The 16846-nt window shown below is 33.4% G+C and overlaps 2 long non-coding RNA genes across 2 annotated transcripts; both read left to right on the top strand.

Annotated features, from left to right (window-relative positions):
• Window positions 1–667: 667 nt before the first annotated feature.
• LOC141359495 (uncharacterized) lies at window positions 668–1983 on the top strand. The gene is made up of 3 exons (XR_012365972.1): window positions 668–763; window positions 852–906; window positions 989–1983. It is a non-coding gene; the product is annotated as an uncharacterized lncRNA (long non-coding RNA).
• A 755-nt stretch (window positions 1984–2738) lies between these two features.
• On the top strand, window positions 2739–4759 carry LOC141359494 (uncharacterized). Its single transcript, XR_012365971.1, has 2 exons — window positions 2739–3721; window positions 3806–4759. It is a non-coding gene; the product is annotated as an uncharacterized lncRNA (long non-coding RNA).
• Window positions 4760–16846: the final 12087 nt, after the last annotated feature.

The following is a 16846-nucleotide window of genomic DNA, read 5'->3' as shown; positions in this document are numbered from 1 at the left end:
CTCATTCACATCTAGATCACAGTTTATAGTCACATTCTGTCCCAAATCTGTTAGTTTATCCATCAAAGCTTCAACAGTTTGAGCCCATATGAGAAGATCTAAGAGATAAAAACAAAAACAGATATAATAATGATTATTTCCCATAATAAATCTATTTAATCAGCACATTTAGATGACTAAACATGATAAAATATATGAAATAAAAACTTACATAGCTGTAACCTCATGATGTTCCCTTTAAAGCGTGTGACCATAAACATGATGCAGTCTTTATTTCCTCACACATATGAGATACAGAGAACTTTAACCCAGAGCTTTGAAGCTCAGAGTGTATATACACCACATCATGAGGAAGTAGTCAGGTTTGCATTGACCACATTGTTAAAGAGCACCTATTATGAGATACATGTTTTTAACATCCTTTTGTGTGTAGGTGTGTTTTAGTACATGTTAACGATATTCAAAAAGTACATACCTCAAAGAAAACGATGACGCATTATGTCAAATTAACAAAGTAAACACGTCATGTGTGTTGCTAATGTTGGGCCATGTAATATGTAATACATGAACGTTTTAATTTATAGTCTAACGATTTATAGTCGTTGTACCCTATTGTTATAAAATGTTTTTTGACTGAATACATGTTTGTTTTATTTGTCTATATTCTAGATTTGCAGCTGGACACACTCTTCTACACTGTATGCAAACATGCAACATCATTACACACAGTACAAGGAGTCAGACTGGCATATGAGGAGCAAAGGTGTAACACATATGATGTATTTAGCTAGTGAAACCACTACCAGTCTTAAATGTATATGACAAAGTTTTTTTTCTCTGCATAATCATAGGAACCCAGGCAGTAGCGTCTTTGCACTATGTTTACCTCACCTGAATGCTGTGCAGGTATTTAAGCATTTTAGTAACTGTGTTAAATAAAGTAGTATTTACTTTGACAATAAATGTATTGCTTGTTTATATTTTACAGGTTGTACCTTGCAGCCATCCATTACAATGGAAAGAGGGTCTTCTTATTAAATACAATGGAAAGAGGGTCTTCTTATTAAATTGGAATCCATGGGAATTGGTGGAAGAATGTTCAACTGGATCATGAATTTTCTAAAAGACAGGACTATAATTGGAGTATCTTACTCCAATGTTTACTCTATAGAAAATGGGGTATCACAAGGAAGTGTATGTAGTCCTATGTTATTTAATATCATGATTAATGAGGTTTTTTCAGAGGTTGATGCTAGCCTTGGGAGATCTCTATATGCAGATGATGGGACAATATGGGTAAGGGGTCGTAATGCAATGTTTCTTGGAAAGAAGCTACAGGTAGCAGTCAGTAATGTTGAAAACTGGGGAAACAGGTTGGGTTTTTGGTTTTCTGTAGATAAAAACAGGTTATTTGCTTCCCTAAGAAACGTAATACTCCTGAAATTCAAGTTAATCTTTATGGGCAATCAGTTAAACAGGTACAATGTATAAGGTTTTTAGGTGTATGGATGGACCACAAAATGACATTTGGAGATCATATACAGAGAAATGTTACCAAATGTAAAAAGGCAGTTAATGTTATGAGATGGTAGGACGTGGGGTGCTAGTATAAACTCTCTTAAACATATTTATATTGCCTTCATCAGATCAACATTTGATTATGCATGCATTACATTTAGCTCAGCTGCAAAATTTCATTTGCGAAAGCTTGACCTGATCCAAACACAAGCTCTCCGCCTATGTAGTAGTGCATTCAAGACTTCGTCAATTCCAGCTGTTCAGGTGGAGGTAGGGGAGATGCCTTTATCTCTTAGACGTCTTCAGCTTGCCATGGTATATTGGGTACATTTGATATCCTCAACATATCCTCATATCATGTGGGAAATATAATCAAGAAAGGCAAGAAATGATGGCACAGCTACAGAGTATTGATCAAATAGATGTAAATGTTAAAAATATTTTATATTTAGTGGACAAGGCGCAAGTTATTTTTTATTTTTTTTTGACTATCTAAAAGAAACGACTGGATAAGAGAATTTAGGAGGAAACAAATATGAACAGAAGGTGGCAGTAGTGCAACAAACTGGATGCGAGCTGCCGTTAAACACCAAAGAAGAAGAAGAGGAGAAAAACCATGGCTTAAAACTTTCGGCTCACCCCGTCTGCACGCGGCCGATCGGTTACATCTTCATTACTTTATACAACACCACACATCTCCATAGTCATGATGATCGCCAGGTATGTTTTCATTTTTAGCCGAATACACCATATTCGTTAAAACCCGTATAACGTTACACGCCCAGCCGGAAGTAAGTTATACTGTTCCCTTTGGAATGTCTGTTCCCCTTCTCGCTTTTTTACAGGGGTTGGTTTTCCAGGCATGTTAAACTCTAATCAACAGTTTTTTTTTTTTTTAATTTTCTTAAAATCATATTAACTACAAATTCACTATGATTTCACCATATTATACATAGTTTATTGAGCGCATTTGTAGTGAAAGTATGATAAACTAGGACAAATTGCAATAAGGCTGCAAAAAAGCCATATCCTTACTATGTTTTACTATGCATGGGTATTATAACGATATAAATGCGCGCAGATGTAACGTAAGTTAATATGTTACACACGTGCCCGAGCATGTCAGGCACATAAAAATACTGTAACTTACTTCAATGTTGACATTATAAAGACGTTTTACCCTGCGGGTGTGTGTAGCGTGTTTGAACATGCACATGCAGACTTAAATCTGTGGAGTTTTTGAACATTTTCTGTTATGGTTTTGCGTCGAAACAGGTTACATAAGCCTCTGTTGTTTAGTTTAAACTTGCAGTTAAGACAGCTCAAACATGCATTTTTTTTGTCTGCACTACAATCTCAGTGATATCTAACAGTGATGTATAAACACACTGTAATGTAGTCCGTCAAGTCTTACAGGGGACATATCATGAAAATCTGACTTTTTTCATGTTTAAGTGCTATAATTGGATCCCAAGTGCTTCTATTAACCTAGAAAATGTGAAAAAGATCAACCCAGTAACTTAGTTTTGGTAAACCATTCTCAGCAAGCACGTGACAAAAATTGGTAATTGACCTTTGGCTCCCCTTGTGATGTCAGAAGGGGATAATACCACCCCTTAAACTGCACTATCCAACCCCAGCACTGCAATTTAATGCAGAGAGAGCGAGCGAGAGAGAGAAAGTAATTGACAGCACAATTGAGTTTCAAAATTCAACAAACCACTCATATAGCGATCAGTGTTTGCACTTCATCTGCTTATTTACATTTTAAAGGACACACAAAAACTACACTGAGCTAACATTACTGTGTAAAATGTGTACTATATAATCTTAGCTACAGATCAGCTGCCAAACCTCACATCAAATAGCGGTAGTCCATGATCACCGTCTTCCCGCGTCTTTAGGAAACCAAAACATTTGTTCTTTTCGACGAGGTATTTGTTAAAGAGTTCAGATTAGCAAGTGGTCAGACCATTAAACAAACAGAGAATGGAAGTTAAGTACTGCTCAGACACGTAACTGTATCACCGCACGTGCGTCTGAGGAAACCATCTATAGATGTAAATGGTATAATTTTTACCTTGAGTCGTGTATTTCTGAATTAAATATGCACGCAAACTGTGCTGTTTTGTATTGTGAAAACTAACAGGCAACATTTTTATTGTTTACAGAATATTTCTTGTCTTCTTGTTTATACATGAAGGTAAGTGCTTAATCTTCTTATTCCTATGCTTATTTCATAAAAATCTGTTTGTTTTCTCATGTATGTGTACTTATCTGTTTTCAGCATCTCTGGAGGTCACAGTCAAGGGTGTTATCGGTGGTTCTGTTGTCTTGCCATGTTCTGGAAAGGCAGATCAGCGTTCAATTCAAGACATAACTGTAAATTGGCGACATAACGGAAACAGGTTTGTGTATGATATAATTGAAGGTAAAGGGTCAGAAAAGGATCAAGAGTTACAGTACAAGAACCGAACTGAAAGTTTTTCTGAAGTTTATTTGAAAGGAAACTTCTCCATCCAGCTGAACAATCTTCAAGAGAGTGATGCAGGAAAGTTCTCCTGTTTTATCCCTAAAGAGTCAAAAGAAGAGATAGTCAAGCTTATTGTCAAAGGTGTGTGAAAACTTAATATATACATTGTCTAAATACGTTAAATGGTTCTGCAAAGTTTTATTCATGTTCTTGTTCTTATTGGTCAGCTAAATACATTGCCACTCCTCTTCAGAGTGTATATTTCATTTATAAAATGGTTAGTTACCGTCCTTGATTCTGATTGGTCAGAAGCTTTGTTTCATTTATGATAAAACACAACTGCTGTACCCAACGATTCACAATGCACCGCACACATAGCAATGTGATCATATGTGAAACATTCTGCTACTTTTCACAGTCATTTAGGGACTATTTTTGTAGTGGAAGAAAGACTTTTAGAGGTGGTTTCCCAGACAGGGATTACCTTAAAATTATGAAATATAACTAGTTTTAACAAACATGCCTTACTAAAAACATTACTTGTGTGCATTTTGAGGCAAAACAAAGGGTAATGTTTTTTAAGATATGTCAGTGCAAGTTGTTTTCAGTTTGGACAGCTCTTACATTTATTTTACTCTAGGACTAGTCTAATCTCTGTCTAGGAAACCACCACTCATTGATTTAACTTCATGAAAGTTGCATTGATACATATATTATTGCTTTAATATTTGTAAAATGTGGTAACTGTTTAATAAAAAAACAATAAAGTACTTTATGTTGTGTTGTATCTGAAATAAGTCAAGTCTGAAGTGGGTTGTATTGACACTGCTTTATGCCCTGTTGAAGATCGGCCTTCAGCCGTGACTTAAGTGTTATTCGTACGGGATTAGTTTTACATAGGGATGTGGGGTAAAGCAATTTTATCAGAGGTTCTCAGTGATTTTAGTCCAGTCCGAATGCTCCATGTCAGTAATCATTACGGACAATGTCAGTAAAGATTACGGTGTCTTTTACCTTCTGTAAAAAGGTCCGGAGAAATTACCTCAGGTAATACTAATCCAGTGCGAATAGACCAGCTGTAAATATACACGTAAATCGCGTCATTTCTTTTTAATTTGCGTGTTTCTTTTAAATATAAAAGCGCTTAAAGAAGCATTTACTCGTGTTCTAGGTGGAAAAACAAGTCAGTGGCAAGTCAGTTCCTGAATAACACGACACAAACTTTAAAAAAAAAAAGAAGTCAAATTTACTTCTCAGTAGCACAGAACTGTTTCTGAAACAGACGTCCTCCCTTAACTGAAATTAAACACAGTGTTTCGCGTTTTCCTCGTCTGTGTCATGTTGTTTGCACATGTGATATCAGGAAGCAAGGTAATGTGGACGTGACAACGAGAGGTGACGCGCTGCGCAATCCAGTTACCCCTCCCACTTCTGAATGTTTTACTGAAATTTCTAATCCCGTCCGAATTGACCATAAATATTACCGACGTCCTGTGGTAAAATTACATAACGCCATCTACCTCTGTTAAACTAATCCCGTCCGAATAGGGCTTTATTCAATAATACGACACAGCCTCTCATAACTTATCTGCTTGTTAAAGGGATAGTTCACAAAAATTCTCTAATCATTTTTTCATCCTCATGTTGTTTTAAATCTGTATGAATTTCTATTTTCTGATAAACACAAAAGAAGATATTTTGAGAAATGATGGTAAGCACACAGTTGATAAATCTCATTGATTTCATCGTATTTGTTTTTGAAAAGAACTTCATACAGGTCTAGAACAACATGAGGATGAGAAAATGATGACTTCTTAGAAGCACCTTTTCTTTCTTAGGGGTTGTGCACACCAAAACTTTTAAACGCGGCCGTGCGAGAACTGACATTGACGATTGGAGCTTTTCACCCAAAGTTGAATCTCTTTCAACTCTCAACACTCAGCACCAACCGAGCGCCGTCTTTCAGCGCAAAAAAAACCCGGTAGCGCTGGCTTATTTGAAAAAAACGCAGAGCTTCCATTGGAAACAATTGAAAACATACGCCGCCCATAGGTGTAAAAGCTTTGGTGTGCACGCCCCCTTACCTTCCTTTTTATACTCTTAAATGTTTTTCTCAGATGTGTAAACTACTCAAGTATTTTTAAGTTAAAGTATTTGTACTTAATCTTTTACTTCACTACATTCTGATGCCTATACTAAAGTTTTCACTCAACTACATTTCAGTTTTTTTACATTTAATACACAAAACATGAAAATGTAGTACTATCTTATGAATATTTTCCCTTTTATATAAATTGTACATTTTATTGAGCTAAAAGTACGTACTTTATTTTTTATGTAACTAAGTATTAAAAGATATTTAAGGTGAAATGTAGTGGAATAAACAGTACGATATTGCGCTTTAAAACGTATTCATGAAACACAAACATTCACCGAAAAACAAAGTTTTTCAGATGTTAACGGTTCTTCATGGAACCGTACAGCCAAAAATTCCTCAAAGTGGCATCGTGAAACACCTTTATTTTAAGAACGTACCCCACCTTACAAACTTCTTTTTTTGTAATTGTTTTCAGGTCGTCCAGTGATATCAGAAGACAAAAACAACCAAGGAGCACAAACGAGACCTGAGATGATTGTAATGTTTTTGCTGCCTCTTTCCATTCTGGGGTTTATGTGAGTTATGACATGACCTGCAGTATTTATACCATTCATTTGTGTTTCAACAGAGATGTGCTGTTACAGTTTGGTTTTTATATATTGTATGTATTGTGCAACTGATTCAAACAACTATTCACTGCACATTAGCAACTGCACTTGAAAACTATTTGCACTTATCAACTCTATAGCAACACTCGGCATAATGGGGTTTTAAATTTAACCTCCTAAGACCTGTGTTTGGTTTGTCTTTTTTCAGATTTCTTTCAGCAATTTTGGGGTTAGGAAGAACCAATTAAAATAATAACCAAATATTTTTCTTTGAACATGAAGCAGTGTATTTGCCCATGTTTGCGTACAACAGGTTTTACTTACACAGAATTAAATATAATGGTGCAAACAACAAAAATAATTGATGTCCATATATTTGAACACACCAGGTCTTAGGAGGTTTATGAAATTTCAAAATTATTATTTTTTTAAATGTTACATGTGTTTAGCTTTTCTCTTTTACAGTGAGCATAAATGTATTAGTTGAAGAGACTTTTATAATTGACATCTAGTCATTGGTCTAAACTTAAACTTTAGTCATACATTACACTCCAGAGAGAGCAGGTGGTTTAAAAGCAGCAAAAAATATGTAAGCTAAAGCTTGTGTTTAAATGTGTTTCTCGCTTCCAGATTGTTGAAATGTTTACGTGATCATTACGTGTAGCAAGCAAGAAGTACTGATTTGTCATTGGCGATCTCGATCTGTTGCGCAAAATTTACTTCAACGTCGTTCTGTCAGTCATTACTATCCTCACGTAAAATATAAAAGCAAGCTTAAAAGTGATTTAGCATGTGCAGTGAAGAGAATTGCGAGAAAGTTTACAGTATGTTGACTCTGTGCCAAAATCGCTCTTGAAGCATCAGTAGCCCCTATTTTTTTTATCTGAAAAATGATCCAATCTGTAACTGGAAAACATTGTATGATCCAAACTGTGAGTTTTGTGATCCATTAAATGGTGAGTATATCCAGTGTGGAGATGAGTAGGAACAGCTGGCTTGTGTGGAAATCAAAAAAAAAAATTTGTGAAAAAAACAACAGCATCAAAAACAAGAAGTAGAATAGCAGAACAAGCATTGTGGTCAGTGGGCCTATAGGCCTTGAATTTGCAAAATTTGGTGCTGAAAACTAATTGAACAACTCTGTGCTATGCCCTTTACATCGAGTGGCATTTTCTTATCTGTGACTTCAGATAATATTTCAGATTAAATCTGAAGTTTATAAAAAATTCAGTTTAGTTAGTGGCAAATATTTGTAATTTGATTATTGTATGTGTTATTTGGTTTGGAAGAGAGTTTTCTACATTAAAAGTAATGTCTTTTTTATTTAAGCTACTTGCAATACATTTTGGCTACCAAAAACTGGAGAGTGACTACCAGGGATTTTGAAATTTGCGAACCATGTAATTAGAATTTTATCACTGTTTGCTTGTTACATATGATTTGTATTACATGTCTCAGGAAGGTCATTAGGTGTGTTTATGCAGTCTTTTGTTTATATATATATACATACACACTGTATTAGTACAATTATTTCTACATATTATTAAGACTGCTTTTTCCGTTATAATATTTACAATTAGGACGTTTGGTTTGTTTACCTTGATCAACATCAACTTTCATTCAAATCAAGATTAAAAGTGTGTTTTAAAATAAATGTAGTCTACCCAAAATTAGGTGCTGTAATGCATTTTGCAATGTTTATGTTTTTGCCATCTATTAAGACAATAAATTCTCACCTGCATTTTAATGTTGTCTGGCCAAATATTTTATATATGTTATACAACAGAGAGAGAGAGTTTATTTTTGAATGTTTGGGATTTTGTGGTTATTTATTTGGGCCTATACACAATAACAACAGACTGAGCATCTTTATAAGAGTCTTCAAGCTGACACAGAATGCCATAAACAAATACAAAATAAAGTGTTTGAATACACAGAGCTGTCCTTTTATCTGATTGAATAACATTTCCGAAAGTGAATAGTGGTTAAAATAGTAGTGTCAATCTTGAAATTCATATTTGTACCACGTGGTGTCACTGTAAACCAGTTTAAACCTCAGTCAAAAAAAAATGTTGAACCTATACAAGTAACTCATCTAAGTTTTATTATTGTTATTATTGATGTTCAGAATTAGTTTATCTCTCGTGAGATTTAGCATTTTTATTAGCAGGTGACCATTTTGCAAGATGTAAACATCACTGGTCCAGAAGCACTTCCTGTTGTTTTTTTTAGTTCTCATTTATTTTACATTTTTATTCAGTTCTGAATTTTCTGTTGGTTGTATTTTGTTCTAATATTAATTAATATTAATATTTTGTTTAGTGTTGCTAAAACTAAAAGAGGAATGCTTCTGGACCAGTGTCGTTAAACATATTTATTTATATTTAATAGCTAAAGATGATGCAGGTGTTCTCACACTTCTGAGATATGAAACTAACACTTTGAAGCTTATAACAGTTTTTTTACACACCACATCATGAAGTTTCCACTGACCACATTGTTAGTCTTTAATTTGTAAATGCATGCAATGTTGCCATATAATGTGAACTAATTATTTTTGCATTAATGAGTTTATAAAATATGAAAAAATGGCATTTATGGAGTCTAATATCTAAATGAAACCAAAATGCATTTATGCACATCAATACAACACTCACGTTTGACAATGTCTTTGTGTTTATTTTATAACTGGATGTTCAATGAAAATTTGAGATTTTACAAAGTACGTTGGATCTTATACACAACTGTAGTCTTTGAGTTAATAATAATAATAATTAACTAAGTCTGCTGAGATTTTTAAGATTAAAGATTATCTAGATAAAGTTAAGCAATACATAATGAATGTACTTTATCATACAAATAAAGCAGGATCAGTTATGTTCATCATTTGGGCAGTTGTCCCGTTGACATGGTTAGACTAAAACCTACTGTGTAGTGTTGGAACGTCCACCAGAACATACTGAAAAACAACAGAGAAATTAATATTAGCATTTAAAACACACATAAATGTGTTGCAGTTTTCCTCAAATGAAGTCAAATATTACTAATGAACTGAAAATAAAATCATTAATTGACAACTAATCTTTTACAGTGTGATATTTTCATCTTTTAGGACTTATTATTCTGTAACATTCTGTAACACCTAAACTGTCAAATATAAATAGACACCAGAGCAATGTTTGTGGTAAATGTGGTATAAGAGGAATAATTTACTCCCGTCCTTTAAATTATTTGAAAATAATGCACACCTGCTTTGCGTACTGTAGTGGTGCATTATCACCTTGGTTGTGCATTATTTTCAAATCATTCAACAGCCTGTCATCAATTATTCCTTACATAATAAATAATAATTAGTTTAATGTTATACCTGTATTTGGGTTGAGTCTTGAAGTTCAAAATCCATGAGGTCCTGTGGGTCAATATCTTCAAACTGTTTTGAGCTTTTTCTGTTTTTTTCATGAATAAGAGCCACTGCAAGTCCTTTAAATAAAATTATGAATTCAGATTTAATTTAAAAGTAAATTTTACCCAGAAAATAAACATTCTGTCATTCAAGTCCAAATGTGCCATTTCAGTAGCATAGTGTGTAGTAACCGCATGTGACATGACGTTTTTTAATTCAGGACACAAACACTGGATAATGAAAGCTTGGTCAGGAATATTACTAATGAATAATGACGTTAACTGCACTTTGTGGAGCCTGACAGATTTGGTATTTGAGTGCAGTTTGAAAAAAATCTTCAATAATGTTTAAAAAATTGAAAGCAGATGTGTAATAACATTAGGGTGAATAAATAATAACAAATGTTCATTTTATATCAAGCTTTTCTTTGAGATCATACTGTTTTTTTCTTATAAAGTATAAATCACTCACCTATAACCACCATGAGCATAATAGCATTAAATACAGCAGATATGATGACAATAATCTGCCATCTTGTCAGAGTCGGCCCAACATGCATCACTTCAGTTTTATTTTGGCCTTCTGGAATTGGATCTGTAATTTTATAAGAAACACTGTTCAATCACTGAAGGGTTTAGTTGATGTTTTAATTGTTTAAGAAAAATGAAACAAGGAACATGATTGAATGACTTACCAGTGATGTGTAATCTGGTGGCACTAATAAGTTTGCTTGTTGTGTCTGTGTTCATACAGTAATAAACTCCTAACTCATCAAGAGTGACATTATTTATAAACAGTTGATGTTTTGATTGAATAAAATATTTTTGTTTAAATGTTGTATTGTAGTAAAAAGGTCCCGTATTCATGGAGCGTAATATCTTAACTGATGGATCTGGTAGTTGTAGTAAAAACCAGTTAACCTCTTTCACATCTAGATCACAGTTTATAGTCACATTCTGTCCCAAATCTGTTCGTTTATCCATCAAAGCTTCAACAGTTTGAGCCCATATGAGAAGATCTAAGAGATAAAAATAAAAACAAATATAATAATACTTATTTTCCATAATAAATCTATTTAATCATCACATTTAGATTACAAAACATGATCAAATATATGAAATAAAACAGAAAGACTTACAGAGCTGTAACCTCATGATGTTTCTTCTAAAGCGTGTGACCATAAACATGATGCAGTCTAGATTTCTTCACACATATGAGATATAGAGAAACTTTAACCCAGAGCTTTTTGTATTATACACCACATCATGAGGAAGTAGTCAGGTTTGCATTGACCACATTGTTAGTCTTCAAAATCCTGTTTATACACTCAGTCACACACACAAATGCTTTATAACTTCTTGCTTTGTTTATGTAATGTGTAAGAAATAATTGATGACGGGCCGTTGAATTATTTTGAAAATAATGTGGCACTACGCGAATAATTCAAAGGACGGGAGTCAATTATTCCTCTTATACCACAGTTACCACAAACATTGCTCTGGTGCCTATTTTTTTAAAACATTTATCAAGTTAGGTGTGCGGTTTACAGAAAAATAATCAACACCTATGAAACATTTCTCAACCAATCAGAATAAAGCATTCAACAGACTCGTGGTATAAGCAGCATTATTACACGGCTCTCTGGAATGCTTGATTCTGATTGGTCAGTTGAGACATTTGCAGGTTCGTTCTTTTCAAATAATAACCGCTCCAAAATAATAACGCATAGCCGGACTACTTGCACGAGTAATATCGCTCCGCGCCAATAAAGATCAATAAAGATTACTGTCTGTCTGGCGCCATCTTGTGACAAACACTCGACAACCACGACAAGACACAGACAGCTTACTGAGACTGAACTTGACAAAATAGAGCATGACAGCTACGAAGCCAACACACAAAAAAATACAGAATGGGGATTAAAACTTCTCAAAGAGAAAAAATGGAGACAAGTATGAAGCAGAGGATCTTAATAAGGTATTACGATCATTTTATGCATCTGTGCAAAGTTTCGCGGAAGGATAAAAATGTTAATTTAAAACAAATATGCCAATAAAATGTTTCAAATTCATATTCATGTCCAGTTTTTTTTCTTATGTGGCAAGTAGCCGTGTAATAAGCGGGATAATGTAGAGGCAGCCGGTAGTTATTGGGAAATAAGCCCCTTCAGTGTGATACAAGACCCTCCGCTTCGCGTCGTGCCTAACAACGCCCTTCAGCCGTTACTTATTCACGATACAGCACAGCCTCTCGTACCTTATTGCTTAAATAAAGTGTTTGAATACACAGAGCCCTTTTTAATACAATTTCGGATTGAATTACATTCAATAGTGGTTGAAATAGTAGTGTCAATCTTGCAATTTATATTTCTACCACGTGGTGTCACTGTAAACCAGTTTAAAACCTCATTAAAAAATGTTTAACCTATACAAATTTTATTATTATTGTTATTATTTATGTTCAGAATTTGTTTATATCTCATGAAATGTATTTTCATTATATCATTTTTATTAGCAGGTGTTATCGACCATTTTGCAAGATGTAAACATCACTGGTTCAGAAGCACTTCCTGTTGTTTTTTTAGTTCACATTTATTTTAGTTCATTTTTATTCAGTAATTTTTCTGTTGGTTGTATTTTGTTCTAAAATTAATTAATATTAATATTTTGTTGAGTGTTAAAAAAACTAAAAGAGGAATGCTTCTGGACCAGTGTCGTTTAACATATTTATTTATATTTAATAGCTAAACATGATGCAGGTGTTCTCACACTTCTGAGATGTGAAACTAACACTTTGAAGCTTACAACAGTTTTTTTTACACACCACACATGAAGTTTCCACTGACCACATTGTTAGTCTTTAATTCGTAAACTCAATTACTCACACAAATACTTTATAACGTTTTGTTTTGTTTTAAACTGTACCATATGTAACACTATGACCCTGTTTAGTCAGCAGGCATTGTTGTCATATAATGTGATCTGTAGGATAACAAATTAATTTAGCATTAATGAGTTTATAAAATATGAAATAAAAAAAATCACAATAATGGCATTTATGGAATCTAATATGTAAATTAAACCAAAATGCATTTATGTACACGATCAATACAACACTCATGTTTGACAATGTCATTGTTTATTCTATAAATGGATGTTAAATGAAAATTAGAGATTTTACAAAGTATGTTGCATCTTATACACAACTGTAGTCATTATAAACTGAGATTCTTAAGATTAAAGATTATCTATAGATAAAGTTATGCAATACATAATTACTGTACTTTATCACTAAGAAATGAAGCAGGATCAGTTATGTTCATCATTTGAGCAGTTGTAGGTGACGTTGACATGGACAGACTAAAACCTACTGTATGGTGTGGGAATGTCCACCAGAACATACTGAAAAACAACAGAGAAATCAATATTAGCATTTAATTCTGTAACATAATTTTAACCTTCATAAATGTCCATTTATTTATTTGCTATAGCCAGACATAAGTTAGCATTATAATGTACCGTCTTTTAGTCATTATCACAAAATAAACCCTGTCAGTCTGACTCCTTTACATCACATGAGTTTAATTTAAATAATCCTTTAGGTGTTGAGTTATATTGTGTTATACAGCCGTCATCAATTATTCCTTACATAATAAATAGTTTAATGTCTTACTTGTACTTCGGTTGAGTCTTCAAAATCCATGAGCTCCTGTGGGTCGATATCTTCAAATTGTTTTGTGCTTTTTCTGGTTCTTTCATGAGTAAGAGCGACTGCAAGTCCTTTGAATAAAATTGTAAATTCAGATTTAATTTTAAAAGTAAATTCTACCCAAAAAATTAACATTCTGTCATTCAAGTTCATTGTGTCATATCAAAAGCATTAACCGCGTGTGACGTGCATTTTTTAATTCAGGACACAAGCTTGGTCAGGAATATTACTAATGAATAATGATGATTGTTGTTTTTCATGTTTTTATTCTCTTGGTAGAGCTTGACAGATTTGGTCTTTATACATTAAAGGGCAGTGTGAAAAAAATCTTTAATAATGTGTAGGTTAAAATAATTGAAAGCAGATGTTGAATAACATTGGTGTGAATAAATAATGACAAATGTTTATTTTATATCAAGATATACTTTGAAATCATACTGTTTTTTTAAACAATATAAATCACTCACCTATAACCACGATGAGCATAACAGCATTAAATACAGAAGATATAATAATCTTCCATTCTGTCAGAGTCGGCCCAACATGCGTCACTTCAGTTTTATTTTGGCTTCCTGGATCTGTAATTTTATAACAAATACTGATCAATTGATCAATCACTGAAGGGTTTAGTTGATGTTTTAGTTGTAATTATGTTAAAATGTATACGATTATCATGATTTATACACTTACCAGTGATGTGTAGTCTGGTGGCACTAATAAGTTTGCTTGTTGTGTCTGTGTTCATACAGTAATACTCCTAACTCATCATGAGTGACATTATTTATAAACAGTTGATGTTTTGATTGAATAAAATATTTTTGTTTAAATGTTCTATTGTAATGAAAAGGTCCCGTTGCCATGGAGCGCAATATCTTAACTGGTGGATCTGGTAGTTTTAGTAAAAACCAGTTAACCTCTTTCACATCTAGATCACAGTTTATAGTCACATTCTGTCCCAATTCTGTTAATTGATCCATCAAAGCCTCAACAGTTTGAGCCCATATGAGAAGATCTAAGAGATAAAAATAAAAACAAATATAATAATGATTATTTCCCATAATAAATCTATTTAATCATCACATTTAGATGACAAAACATGATAAAATATATGAAATAAAACAGAAAGACTTACAGAGCTGTAACCTCATGATGTTTTTTCTAAAGCGTGTGACCATAAACATGATGCAGTCTACATTTCTTCACACATATGAGATATAGAGAAACTTTAACCCAGAGCTTTTTGTATTAGACACCACATCATGAGGAAGTAGTCAGGTTTGCATTGACCACATTGTTAGTCTTCAAAATCCTGTTTATACACTCAGTCACACACACAAATGCTTTATAACTTCTTGCTTTGTTTATGTAATGTGTAAGAAATAATTGATGACGGGCCGTTGAATTATTTTGAAAATAATGTGGCACTAGGCGAATAATTCAAAGGACGGGAGTCAATTATTCCTCTTATACCACAGTTACCACAAACATTGCTCTGGTGCCTATTTTTTTAAACATTTATCAAGTTAGGTGTGTGGTTTACAGAAAAATAATCAACACCTATGAAACATTTCTAAACCAATCAGAATGCAGCATTCAACAGACTCGTGGTATAAGCAGCAGCATGACCCTGTTATGTTAGCCGTGTGTTCTTGAGCTTTAAACAGGTTGATGTTTCTCTAGTAGACCATTTTTAGATGTTCTCATGAACTGCCTTAATAAGTGTTGCTATTATTTCCTTTCAAAGAGTCTCCAAGCAGACAGAAAATGCTATAAATAAATACAAAATAAAGTGTTTCAATACAAAGAGCCCTTTTTAATACAATTTCGAATTGAATAAAATTCCCAAAAGTCAATAAGAATAATGGTATCTTGCAATTCATATTTTTACCACGTGGTGTCTCTGTAAACCAGTTTAATTTTAATTCAAAAAAATGTTGAACCTATACAAAGCACTCATCTGTAGAGATAAGTTTTATTATTATTATTCATGTTCAGAATTTGTCTCTCTTATGAGATTTATTGTTATTATATTGTTTTTATTAGCAGGTGTTATATTTATTATAATAGCCTCCAACATTTAAAAACTCTAAATCTTTTGTGTTATATAAAGACTGTTGGGTTAATGGTTTACACAGCATAAAGAGTCAATCCAAGCATATATTTATTAAACATAATCAGAATATTAGAACATTTTGTCTTAAGTGATCAAACTAAACCTTAAACCCACATGCAGGCATAGACACAGCTGTGCATGACAAAGCAATGCAAGAATATCTTTTTTGATAAATTTGTAAAATCCAAACTGAGCAAATTCATTTCATCTGAAGTGTTCGCAGTTGAATTGCGATGACTCAGTGTGTTCATGGCCTCGAGAGTCTTCTGAATCTCAGTCAACAAACAGAAATCCCTCAGACTATTACAGCAGAATATACTAATGTATTGTGTCATATATAATATATACATCAGCTTTTATACATGCTGCTGCCTAATGCACACAAAAAAATCCCAAAAATATGTAAATCTACTCAAGCTTTTGCAACACTAAACTCTGTGACAATAGATGCAGACTTTGAATGAATATGAGAGATACTGAGATGAAGTTTTTGATTAAGGAAATATGTGGGCGACTCGCTCGGCGGGTCAGGAGAATCCGCAACACCCACAATGACCATTAATCCGCCTCGGAAAATGCGGCAGGTTGCTGTTCCCGTCGCCATGGTTACCTCATGTCCGGGATGTTTATTCAGTTCTCACAGGATCGAGGTGTGAGCAGAAAATCACCTCTAGACTGACTAAAAATAAACAATGAAATTGAGTTTATGCATCAATGGCTTGGAAAAAGCAAGCAGTTATTCTAATTTAAGATGATTTGGAGCAATGCCACACAATCTAAATGCATTGTTTTAATTATAAGATTCATCATTTTTATATATTTTTTTAAATTAAAGCCTAATATTAAAAGTTGCATTTGAATATAAATATGCATTTGTACAGTATGATTGTATGTTTCTAATGCATGACAAAGAAATTTTTTAAAA

The sequence above is a fragment of the Misgurnus anguillicaudatus genome, chromosome 23 (genome assembly GCF_027580225.2).
Source record: "Misgurnus anguillicaudatus chromosome 23, ASM2758022v2, whole genome shotgun sequence".
In the NCBI taxonomy this organism is placed as follows: Eukaryota; Metazoa; Chordata; class Actinopteri; order Cypriniformes; family Cobitidae; genus Misgurnus; species Misgurnus anguillicaudatus.
The sequence above is the reverse complement of the archived record's forward strand: the minus strand, read 5'-3'. Positions and strand labels throughout refer to the sequence as shown.